General features: G+C 39.9%; 1 long non-coding RNA gene across 1 annotated transcript; it reads right to left on the bottom strand.

Annotated features, from left to right (window-relative positions):
• Positions 1–2,243: 2,243 nt before the first annotated feature.
• On the bottom strand, positions 2,244–10,302 carry LOC127926890 (uncharacterized). The gene is made up of 3 exons (XR_008125374.1): positions 10,044–10,302; positions 4,967–5,135; positions 2,244–2,996 (listed from the first exon to the last, which is right to left on the bottom strand). It is a non-coding gene; the product is annotated as an uncharacterized LOC127926890 (long non-coding RNA).
• Positions 10,303–10,630: the final 328 nt, after the last annotated feature.

Raw genomic sequence — 10,630 nt, forward strand, 5'->3', positions numbered from 1 at the left:
TAACAGAATGGTTGTTCCACCTAGTAGTCCATCACATTGTAACGTTGTTCCTTCTAACAGAATGGTTGTTCCACCTAGTAGTCCATCACATTGTAACGTTGTTCCTTCTAACAGAATGACTGTTCCACCTAGTAGTCCATCACATTGTAACGTTGTTCCTTCTAACAGAATGGCTGTTCCACCTAGTAGTCCATCACATTGTAACGTTGTTCCTTCTAACAGAATGGCTGTTCCCCTAGTAGTCCATCACATTGTAACGTTGTTCCTTCTAACAGAATGGTTGTTCCACCTAGTAGTCCATCACATTGTAACGTTGTTCCTTCTAACAGAATGGTTGTTCCACCTAGTAGTCCATCACATTGTAACGTTGTTCCTTCTAACAGAATGACTGTTCCACCTAGTAGTCCATCACATTGTAACGTTGTTCCTTCTAACAGAATGGCTGTTCCACCTAGTAGTCCATCACATTGTAACGTTGTTCCTTCTAACAGAATGGTTGTTCCACCTAGTAGTCCATCACATTGTAACGTTGTTCCTTCTAACAGAATGGCTGTTTCACCTAGTAGTCCATCACATTGTAACGTTGTTCCTTCTAACAGAATGGTTGTTCCACCTAGTAGTCCATCACATTGTAACGTTGTTCCTTCTAACAGAATGGCTGTTCCACCTAGTAGTCCATCACATTGTAACGTTGTTCCTTCTAACAGAATGGCTGTTCCCCTACTAGTCCATCACATTGTAACGTTGTTCCTTCTAACAGAATGGTTGTTCCACCTAGTAGTCCATCACATTGTAACGTTGTTCCTTCTAACAGAATGGTTGTTCCACCTAGTAGTCCATCACATTGTAACGTTGTTCCTTCTAACAGAATGGTTGTTCCACCTAGTAGTCCATCACATTGTAATGTTGTTCCTTCTAACAGAATGACTGTTCCACCTAGTAGTCCATCACATTGTAACGTTGTTCCTTCTAACAGAATGGTTGTTCCACCTAGTAGTCCATCACATTGTACGTTGTTCCTTCTAACAGAATGGCTGTTCCACCTAGTAGTCCATCACATTGTAACGTTGTTCCTTCTAACAGAATGGTTGTTCCACCTAATAGTCCATCACATTGTAACGTTGTTCCTTCTAACAGAATGGCTGTTTCACCTAGTAGTCCATCACATTGTAACGTTGTTCCTTCTAACAGAATGGTTGTTCCACCTAGTAGTCCATCACATTGTAACGTTGTTCCTTCTAACAGAATGGCTGTTCCACCTAGTAGTCCATCACATTGTAACGTTGTTCCTTCTAACAGAATGGCTGTTCCCCCTAGTAGTCCATCACATTGTAACGTTGTTCCTTCTAACAGAATGGTTGTTCCACCTAGTAGTCCATCACATTGTAACGTTGTTCCTTCTAACAGAATGGTTGTTCCACCTAGTAGTCCATCACATTGTAACGTTGTTCCTTCTAACAGAATGACTGTTCCACCTAGTAGTCCATCACATTGTAACGTTGTTCCTTCTAACAGAATGGTTGTTCCACCTAGTAGTCCATCACATTGTAACGTTGTTCCTTCTAACAGAATGGCTGTTCCACCTAGTAGTCCATCACATTGTAACGTTGTTCCTTCTAACAGAATGGCTGTTCCACCTAGTAGTCCATCACATTGTAACGTTGTTCCTTCTAACAGAATGGTTGTTCCACCTAGTAGTCCATCACACGTTGTTCCTTCTAACAGAAGTTCCACCTACTAGTCCATCACATTGTAACGTTGTTCCTTCTAACAGAATGGCTGTTCCACCTAGTAGTCCATCACATTGTAACGTTGTTCCTTAACTAACAGAATGTTCCTTCTAACAGAATGACTGTTCCACCTAGTAGTCCAACACAGAAGTAGGTGGTCAGTAATGGTTCTTGTGTTGTAGTAAGCCAACCTGGTCAACTGGTTTAGTAAGTCTTAGGTTGCATATATGATACGTGACTTGAAGGTTTTTCCTGAAACAGTCCATCCATTTCCAACAGTGAAAACCCAGCCCACATTTAATCATCAAGCATGGAGTCAGTCAACAGCTCTCTGTGATTGTAAAGTCAACAAGCATGGAGTCAGTCAACAGCTCTCTGTGATTGTAAAGTCATCAACAAGCATGGAGTCAGTCAACATCTCTCTGTCAGCAGACAGTCAACATCTCTCTGTGATTGTAAAGTCAACAAGCATGGAGTCAGTCAACAGCCTCTGTGATTGTAAAGTCAACAGGCATGGAGTCAGTCAACATCTCTCTGTGATTGTAAAGTCAACAAGCATGGAGTCAGTCAACAGCTCTCTGTGATTGTAAAGTCAACAAGCATGGAGTCAGTCAACATCTCTCTGTGATTGTAAAGTCAACAAGCATGGAGTCAGTCAACAGCTCTCTGTGATTGTAAAGTCAACAAGCATGGAGTCAGTCAACATCTCTCTGTGATTGTAAAGTCAACAAGCATGGAGTCAGTCAACATCTCTCTGTGATTGTAAAGTCAACAGGCATGGAGTCAGTCAACATCTCTCTGTGATTGTAAAGTCAACAAGCATGGAGTCAGTCAACATCTCTCTGTGATTGTAAAGTCAACAAGCATGGAGTCAGTCAACATCTCTCTGTGATTGTAAAGTCAACAAGCATGGAGTCAGTCAACAGCTCTCTGTGATTGTAAAGTCATCAAACATGGACTCAGTCAACAGCTTATTCCTCTCAGTCCATCAGCCAAGATTATCAATATAATTACTTAAATCATATAGTCATATTGATTGATAAAGATGACACAAACAGCAGCAGGCGCTAAGTTCAGGCATTCTGGAACATTCCAGGGAGATACCGATTCAGAAGGGGGCAGGGTTTAGGCTAGGTAGCTGTCTGTCTGTCATCAGAAAACCAGCGTGGAGGCCTTGAGACAGGTGAAGGAGGCAGTGAGACCGTTGAAGAAGAGAGAGACAGACAGGTAGATCTGAGATGCATCTCCACACTCCTTGGCGTTTTCCTGAAATCAATAGTTAACCTACAGTTACAGCCAGTGGTATAATGAAAAGTGTTATTACACAAGGAGAAGTGCTAACCTTTCTTCTTCTTGGTCCTCCCATCACATGAAATAACTATGAAAACTATGAAATAACACAGATGGAATCATGTAGTAACCAAAAAGTGGTAAACAAATCAAAGTATATTTTATACTATTGATTCTTCAAAGTAGCCACCCTTAGCCTTGATGACAGCTTTGCACATTCTTGGCATTCTCTCAACCAGCATCAAGAGGTAGTCACCTGGAGTGCTTTTCCAACAGTCTAGAAGGAGTTCCCAAATATGCCGAGCACTTCCTGGCTGCTGTTCCTTCACTCTGCGGTCCAGCTCATCCCAAACCATCTCAATTAAGTTGAGGTTGGGTGATTGTGGAGGTCAGGTCATCTGATGCAGCACTCCATTACTCTCCTTCTTGTTCAAATAGCCCTTTCACAGCCTGGAGGTATGTTGGGTTATTGTTCTGTTGAGAGTCCCACTAAGCGCAAACCAGATGGGATGGCGTAACGCTGCTGGTTAAGTGCGCCTTGAATTCTAAATAAATCACTGACAGTGTCACCAGCAAAGCTCCCCACACCATCACACTTCCTCCTCCATGCTTCACGGTGGGAACCACACATGAAGAGATCATCAGTTCACCTACTCTGCGTCTCACAAAGACACAGCAGTTGGAACCAAAAATCTCAAATTTGGACAGATTTCCACCGGTTCTAATGTCCATTGCTCGTGTTTCTTGGCCCAAGAAAGTCTCTTCTTATTGGTGTCTTTTAGTAGTGATTTCTTTGCAGCAATTCGACCACGAAGGCCTGATTCATGTAGTCTCCTCTGAAGAGTTGATGATGAGATGTGTCTGTTACTTGAACTCTGCGAAGCATTTATTTGGGCTGCAATCTGAGGTGCAGTTGATTGCAGATTTCTGAGGCTGGTAACTCTAATGAAATGAACCTCTGCAGCAGAGGGAACTCTGGGTCTTCCTTTCCTGTGGCGGTCCTCATGAGAGCCAGTTTCATCATAGAGCTTGATGGTTTTTGCCACTGCACTTGAAGAAACTTTCAAAGTTCTTGAAATGTTCTGTATTGACTGACCTTCATGTCTTAAAGTAATGATTGACTGTCGTTTCTCTGCTTATTTGAGCTGTTCTTGACATAATATGGACTTGGTATTTTACCAAATAGGGCTATCTTCTGTATACCAATCCTACCTTGTCACAACACAACTGATTAGCTCAAACACATTAAGGAAAGAAATTCCATAAAATGTACTTTTAAAAAGGCACACCTCTTAATTAAAATGCATTCCAGGTGACTACCTCATGAAGCTGGTTGAGAGAATGCCAAGAGTGTGCAGAGCTTTATACAGTGGTAGGAGACAGGTAAGGGTGGGACTGAGACAGGTAATGATGGACTGAACATAGTTATATAGAGCACCTCAAGATATAAACGTAATATTCAATATCGGCAAGTTAGACTAAAATATTAGCACTACACATGATAACCTTCGATCTGGATAATAACACAAAACAAATGTTAAGACTAGAGAAATGTATCGACAAATATTACAAAAACAAGCAACACCCAAACATGACAGAGAGTAAGACAGGGGAACAGATTTTAAAAAACGAAAACGTGACTCTTCTAGACACAGACAATTTAATATTTTCACCACCGGGATGGTAAAGGTCGAAACCGATCTGTTAAAATCAATTAATGACAAACTGGGTATACTTGAATTAGTCAGTAAGGATATAAAAGAGTTGAAGGCCTCGAGATGAGTGATGAAAAAGGCTGCTACATTGGAGAAGCTAACAAACAAGCTAAAAGGGACAGTCAATAAGATTAAAACAGAAGTGAATGAACTTAAAATGGAGAACATCGTTCTGAGAGAAGCCTTCCTGGACATACAGACTAGATCCATGAGAGAGAATCTGGTACTTACAGGTATCCAAGAGAAAGAAGGAGAAGTTCCTGAATCTGTAGTTACAGAGTTCCTCCTTTACAGCGCTTCAGATGACACGCCAAGCTATCGTCAAAATCCAACTGGAACAGTACACTGCTTCAGACAGAGGGCAGAGGTATGAACACCCAATCTTTGCCAAATTTGCTTCCTATAAAGATAAAATAATGGTTAAAAGCCTGGGTAAAAGACTTGCTGGGACCAAAATTGTCATGAATGACCAGTTCCCGAAGGAAATTGCAGAACGGCGTAAAGTTCTGTATCCAATATAAGGAAAATAGATTAAAAGGGAAACGAGTAGCTCTCGTCATCGATAAACTATATATTGATAACCAGTTGTTCAGAGACACAGACTACCCCATGGTTATTTTAAAAATGATAAAGGTTCTTATAGACCAGGAAAATGATGAAACACAATTCTAGTCCGGTTATGGATTATAATAATACAATAACAAATATGGCTTTTCTATACATCTTCAAATAGAACTAATTGGAACACAAAAGCACTAATTGAACATGGTGAAGATAAAAACTCAGTAAACAGAAGACACAGTATGTGTGGACGGTGTGGTGTGTTTTCTTTTATGTTTGGGAAAGTTGGGCGTTGAGTGAGAACAGAAATGGTTGCATATCCCTGAACCAATGTATTGCTGTGAGTGGGGGAGTGAGAGAGCTTTCAATGTTGTTCAGATGATGGATATACTTTTTATTTATTTATTGTCCTATCATGATGGAACAGTGTTTTCAAATTAATTATAAATGTAATGTATTTATTGTCCTATCATGGGGAACTACATTTTTGAAATAAATGATATATCTAATTGATTTATTTATGATCCTATATTGATGGAACGGTCCACAACCCACAACCCTAGACACCCACCTGAATGACCCAGATACTAAGGAGAAGTCCCTAACTGTTTTATGTGCCTGCTGTAAGCAGTCTGTATGCAGCCAAAATGCGGTCAGAGACCAAGAGCAGCACTCAGATTCTGAGCCTCCAGATTCTGAGCCTCCAGATTCTGAGCCTCTAGATTCTGAGCCTCCAGATTCTGAGCCTCCAGATTCTGAGCCTCCAGATTCTGAGCCTCAGATTCTGAGCCTCCAGATTCTGAGCCTCCAGATTCTAAGCCTCCAGATTCTGAGCCTCCAGAGGATTCTGAGCCTCCAGAGATTCTGAGCCTCCAGATTCTAAGCAGATTCTCCAGATTCTGAGCCTGCTTGGCAGGGTTGGTCCTGCAAAGCCAAAGCACCCTAAAGGGAGAGCATAATATACAAGGACATTCTCAAAGCTGCTAATGAGAACCTTGAAGACCTTGTACCTAGCTGGTGGGGATTCCGGTGTGGTGCCCCAACCCAGGCAGTGACAGTGCTGGCAACACTAGCTGCAGTAACCCATGGGAGGGTCACACTCAGACATTCAGAGAGGGGGTATATTATTGTGGCCCTGGTGGCACAAAATCAAAAGTCTGACTGCATGGAGATGCTTGGGAATATAATCAATACGAGGGACCGTGTTGTGGGTGTTTCAGGGAAAAGGTGTACATTTGATCTCCATCATCTAGGACGTAACAATGGTTAATAAAGTTTCCAAAACTGTTAAAATAACGTCTGTGAGTATAACAGAACTGATATGGCAGGCGAAAACCTGAGGAAAATCCAGGAAGTGTTTCTTTTCATGTGAGTATTTTCAATTGAATGCCAAAGAGTATCTAATGGGCTAGGACCCAGATTGCAGTTCCTATGGCTTCCACTAGATGTCAACAGTCTTTAGACAATGTTTCAGGCTTGTTTTCTGAAAAATGAAGAAGAATGAGACCTTTCTGTCAGTGGACTGTAGAATCATGCAGTGCTGGTTTGCGCGTGTGACCAATTGGGTGCCCTTCATAGTTTTTCTTATCTATTGAATACGCCATTGTCCGGTTTAAATATTATCGATTATTTAGACAATTGACAACTTGAGGATGAATTATAAACATCGTTTGACATGTTTAGAAGAACTTTACTGGTACTATTAGGATGTATTCGTCTGCATGTTTTGACCGCCTTTGAGCCAGCGGATTACTGAACAAAACACGCCAACAAAACTGAGTTTTTGGAATGTAAAGAGGACTTTATCGAATAAAACAAACATGTATTGTGTAGATGGGACTCTTGTGACTGCAACCATATGAAGATCTTCAAAGGTACGTGATTAATTGTATTGCTATTTCTGACCTTTGTAATTCCTTTACTTGTTTGTACACTTTTGTAAGTGGGGTGCTGTCCTCAGATAATCACATGGTATGTTTTCACCGTAAAGCCTTTTTAAATCTGACAAAGCGGATGGATTAACAAGGCGTTCATCTTTAAGCCGATGTATAACACTTGTATTTTTTATGAATGTTAATTATGACTATTTCTGTATTTTGAATTTGGCGTTCTGCAATTTCACCGGATGTTGTCGAGGCGGGTCGCTTATGAACACCTGCGCCAGAAAGGTTCAGAAAATAACGTGGACCCTTTTCTACGTTGCAGAACTTACTCTGAAACATGCTTGCTATATTGCTGTTGTCAACTTCTGTCTGCAATTGCATTTATAAATGAATGTTTGATTTACTTAGAGATATTGTCGGAATGCTAATTTCACCATTGAGCCAATGATTGACAAGGAACAAGGAACGAACCCCAACATATCCCACAACTGTTGTGAAGGAGTAAAAGATGTTAGGGACGATATAGGATGATTCACAATAATTGTTTGCTAATATAATAATGTAATTTTGGTAATGGCGAGACTGGTGAGATGTAAAATCCTCTGCATAAATTGCCTACATTACTACAAATATTAATAGCCAATTATGGAAAATAAGAAACAGGATTTTTATAAATATATGTTTTGATGGCTATATATAATAGAAATCGAGGTGAGGGCGATGGAAATGCATTTGATCTACTTCTGTTCTGTAAATGGCACTGTGTGCTCTTTCGAAGGATGGATCCCAGTCTTTTCAGGGCTGGGGGGTGGTCTGCCGGGCATTGGGATGACAAACCAACTCGAGAGGAGGGCTTTTAGCGGGTGGAATAGTGGGGACCAATTGGAGGTTTAACTTAGTAGCAATGCAAATATCATGGTACTGCTATATAGACAATCATCATGTTACATTTACAAACATATATTTTGAGAAATAGAATTGAAAGTTGTGTCTCATTATGGTAAGTGGTGAAATAAGTATAGCCAGTTGCAATTGTAATGGCTTAGCAGATAATACGAAAAGACGATCAGTATTTACCTGGCTAAATGAGAAGGAATATAATATCTATTGTTTAAAGGAAACTCATTCAACAATTTTCCATTAAGTTTTGTGGAAAAAGGACTGGGGGGCGAAATATATTTCTCCCATGGGCAAAGAAATTCAAAAGGGGTGATGGTTTTAATTAAAAGTAATTTTGATCCAAATGTGCAAATTGTCCAAACAGATCATCAAGGTAGATGGATGATTTTAAATATGTTATTGGACAATAAACAGATATGGCTTATTAACCTATATGGTCTGAATAATGGTGATCCAAGCTTCGTTGAAATATATATATAAGAATGTATCAATTCTACAAGCAACTATAATTATGTTGGGAGATTTTATTACGGTCTTAAGTACCTCTATGGACCAGAAAGGAAATCACACTACAAACTATCACCCTCCATGAATGTCATGGATATATTGGAATTAGTAGGTAAATGGAGAATGAAATACCCTGACCCAGTGAGATATACAGTTGAAGTCAGAAGTTTACATACACCATAACCAAATACATTTAAACTCAGTTTTACAATTCCTGACATTTAATCATAGTAAAAATTCCCTCTTAGGTCAGTTAGAATCACCACTTTATTTTAAGAATGTAAAATGTCAGAATAATAGTAGAGAGAATTATTTATTTCAGCTTTTATTTCTTTCATCACATTTTTAGTGGATCAGAAGTTTACATAAACTCAATTAGTATTTGGTAGCATTGCCTTTAAATGGATTAACTTGGATCAAACAATTCAGGTAGCCTTCCACAAGCTTCCACAATAAGTATGGTGAATTTTGCCCCATTTCTCCTGACAGAGCTGGTGTAACTAAGTCAGGTTTGTAGGCCTCCTTGCTCGCACATGCATTTTCAGTTCTGCCCACAAATTGTCTATAGGATTGAGGTCAGGGCTTCGTGATGGCCACTCCAATACCTTGACTTCGCTGTCCTTAAGCCATTTTGCCACAACTTTGGAAGTATGCTTGGGCTCATTGTCCATTTGGACCCATTTGCGACCAAGCTTTAACTTCCTGACTGATGTCTTGAGATGTTGTTTCAATATATCCACATCATTTTGCTACCTATTGATGCCATCTATTTTGTAAAGTGCACCAGTCCCTCCTGCAGCAAAGCACCCCCACAACATGATGCTGCCACCCCCGTGCTTCACGGTTGGGATGGTGTTCTTCGGCTTGCAAGCATCACCCTTTTTCCTCCAAACATAACAATGGTCATTATGGACAAACAGTTCTATTTTTGTTTCATCAGACCAGAGGACATTTCTCCAAAAATAACGATCTTTGTCCCCATGTGCAGTTTCAAACTGTAGTCAGACTTTTACAGTTACACCTCCAATTGACTCAAATTATGTCAATTAGCCTATCAGAAGCTTCTAAAGCCATGACATAATTTTCTGCAATTTTCCAAGCTGTTTAAAGGCACACTCAACTTAGTGTATGTAAACTTCTGACCCACTGGAATTGTGATACAGTGAATTATAAGTGAAGTAATCTGTCTGTAAACAATTGTTGGAAAAATTACTTGTGTCATGCACAAAGTAGAGGTCCTAACCAACTTGACAAAAATATAGTTTGTTAACAAGAAATTTGGGGAGTGATTGAAAAACCAGTTTTAATGACTCCAACCTAAATGCATGTAAACTTCCGACTTCAACTGTATAATTGTAGATTAGAATATTAGGTCAAGACAACACAAAATATTTAAATTAATATAATTATTAATATAATCATTTGACCTACTATTTTCATTCAGCTGTATTTTGTACCTGAGTGGGCTCAAACAGGGCTGGCCATTCATTCTTTGAAGTCCTTCACAGGAAGGGCCTGAACGACATCTTGTCTTCGATATGAGAAGGTCTTTGCCATTTTGGCACTCACAATGTTGTGGTTGTCACATATTTGTACTTGAATGCAGCCTGATTGATCCCTAAGGAATGAAGATGAAATCAATTCATTGTTTGTGTAACATAAGCTGTAACATATTATTACTTGTGTAACCTTTATTTAAGTAGGCAAGTCAGTTAAGACACATTCTTATTTACAATGACAGCCAATGAGGGAAGAGTTGGTGAACTGCCTTGTTGCTTGTTGCAGAACAACGGATTTTTACCTCGTCAGCTCTGGGATTTGATCCAGCAACCTTTTGGTTACTGGCCCAACGCTCTAACCACTAGGCTACCTGCTGCCCCATATGCTCTCTCATTCTAAAATAAGGAAGACACACATTGTCAATACCTGCCTGGGACAACGCATCGAGTAAAACACTAATAGAGCCCTATGAAATTATTGTCCGATTTCCCCAAATGATGTTTTCCTTTCCAGAATACCGTGTTAAATTTTTGTTGCTTTAACG

This window comes from Oncorhynchus keta, unplaced genomic scaffold (genome assembly GCF_023373465.1).
Source record: "Oncorhynchus keta strain PuntledgeMale-10-30-2019 unplaced genomic scaffold, Oket_V2 Un_contig_8576_pilon_pilon, whole genome shotgun sequence".
In the NCBI taxonomy this organism is placed as follows: Eukaryota; Metazoa; Chordata; class Actinopteri; order Salmoniformes; family Salmonidae; genus Oncorhynchus; species Oncorhynchus keta.